We start from the raw sequence: 2,703 nt of genomic DNA, 5'->3' as shown, positions 1-2,703 counted from the left end.
TTCTGCATTATGCACCAGGGTTTTCTCTGAAGACAGAGTTACTCAAACATCCAGGGAGCAAGCACCCTGGCTTGCTAGGACAGTTAACACTCCCAGGACAACTGCCAGTCACTGAGGGGACAGGAGCCAGTAGATGGATGCCTGGCCTTTGTCTTTCAGGTGGATAACTGTAGAAAGCATCCTGTAAATTTGTTAAGAGGGTCAACAGAATCAAGGGGCAACTTTAACGTGTCCGTATATTGGCCCCACCTTCTGCCCCATCTCACGTCCTCACTCCCACACTCCTGTTTCCCAGGTTCACACCCCTCATGAACCACCTGCATCCAGTCCTTGTCTCATGCTCTGCTTTCAGGGAAACCCGAACTAAACCATACATAGGCACAGTCTTCTTTTATAACACAGGCTTTCTAGACTAACATGGCTGATGCACATTCAGTCTCCAACTTAGGCCCTAGAACGGAAACAGGGCCCAGCCATCCAGACACTTGTGGGAATCCTGCCACAGGGCCCTTGACCCCACTCTAGAGCTGGTCCTGCATCATGACATAATCAAGAAATTCTTTCCAGTTTTCTTGGCTGGGTCCTTTCTAGCAGGAACATTTTGATGGCATGTGACAGAAGCTGAAATTGAACCGGTTTAGTCCTGTGGAAGCAGGGGAGATTACTGGAAAAATACTGAAGCATCACATGAAATTGAAGGAAGGGTTCCCCAATCCATGGGAAGGGTAGGGATGCAGCTGGGCCTCAGGGGAAAAGCCATATTTCCGGCTTCTTCCACATGGAGGACTGTGACCCCAAACAGCTCAAGAGGCACATATGAAAGAAGACACACGCATATGCAAATATCATAATGAGAGTGTTTCTGCAAGCTCCAGGGAGGAAGAAGCTTTGTCACTGTTTTTTCTGTGATTAACTGGAGTGTCTAAAACAGTATCTGCAATATGGTATATGGGTAACAGACATTTGTTGAATGAATGAACAGTAGAGGGAGGAGGGAAAGAGAGGAGGTGGGATGGGAAGAAGGTTTGGGGTGCGACTGAGGATGAAGCTATCTAGCCTCCAGCTTTGGATGGACCTTGCTTTTCCCAGGGATCATGGCTGGGGACATTATCCCACCTTCCTCAGCTCAGAAGCTTGCTGTGGCTCCCAGTGTCCTGTGGACAAAACCTGACCTCCTTAGTGTTACATGCAAATCCCTCGCAAGTTGGCCCCTACCACCTCCTCTTCACACACCCTCCACTTAGGGCTCACTGGCCCACAGCTCAGGGCCATCCTGAGGGAACTGTCCTAAGGGTCACTGTGCCCTCCTCTGGGACAGACATACATGTTTTGAAATAGTTTTTTTTTGTTGTTGTTATTTGTTTATTTTTGAGAGGGAGTCTCGCTCTGTTGCCAGGCTGGAGTGCAGTGGCGCGATCTCGGCTCACTGCAAACCTCCACCTCCTAGGTTCAGGCCATTCTCCTGCCTCAGCCTCCCAAGTAGCTGGGACTACAGGCATCTGCCACCACACCCAGCTAATTTTCGTATTTTTAGTAGAGACAGGGTTTCACCATGTTGGCCTTCATCTCTTGACCTCATGATCCGCCTTCCTTGACTTCCCAAAGTGCTGGGATTACAGGCGTGAGCCACCGTGCCCGGCCTGAAAGGGATTTTAAATTGCTTTTATGAGGGAAACACGTTATCTTGTTCATGTAATACTCTATAGCAGAACCCAGCAGGGAATAATAGATTCTGCATAGATAGTAATGCTCTTGTAACTCTGGAAAGAAAAGCATAATACTATATAGATAAAAAGAAAAGTATTTATAGCAATACATAATTGAAATGAAAGTATTACAGGAATAAAATATTTTAAATAAAAATTACGTGGGAAAATTGATGTTGTACTTGATGAGTTGTGAGGCCAATGGCTTGTAATTTTTCTGAGAAAGAGAAGCATGAAATGAGTATTTTCAGTGTTTGCTGTTGTTGTTGCTATATATCTACCATTGTGTTTCCTCTTCAGAATGTGGCTTTTCATACATAAATACATTTGCACAGAGTAAATTTTGGATAAATTTAAACCAGGGAGTGGAAGATATTAGCATGTGTGTGTGTGTGTGTGTGTGTGTGTGTGTGTGTGTGTGTAAGACATTCTGCTAAATTGTAGGATGCTTGTGGACACAGTCCTTATCAGCCATGACACAGAAATATGGATCAATAAGTGTGTATTGAATGGATGAACAAGGAAAGAGAAAAGCAGCCATTTAGACTGTGTGCCTAACACTGTGCAAGATGCTTAGCACACGTCGTCTCATTTAATCTTCACAACCACCCCGCAAGGTGATTTTCATCCTGTCTAATTTACAGAAGGAGAAACTGTGGCTTGCCCAAGGTCACAAAACTAACAAAGCATTCAAATCCAGGAACGTCATATCATGATGCCCTTGCCTTTTGCATTGAGCGCCGCACCCCTAAAAAGTTAGCTTGCGCCACCTAGTGGCAGAACTAAAACAGGAACCAGGAACCAGGTCAGCCTGCAACAAATACTAAAGCAGCAGGTTGCACGCCCCAAAGGGGCTTGTGAAACCTGGAGAAGCACAGGCACGCCTGTGACCCACACTCACCCCAACCCCACAACTGATAAAAGACAATGCAAGGCCCAGAATCAGATAACCTGGAAAAGTGTGCTCTAAATGAAGCATCATTTCCTCTTGAAATAC

The sequence above is a fragment of the Macaca fascicularis genome, chromosome 2 (genome assembly GCF_037993035.2).
Source record: "Macaca fascicularis isolate 582-1 chromosome 2, T2T-MFA8v1.1".
Classification (NCBI taxonomy): Eukaryota; Metazoa; Chordata; class Mammalia; order Primates; family Cercopithecidae; genus Macaca; species Macaca fascicularis.
This window is presented reverse-complemented; position numbering follows the sequence as displayed.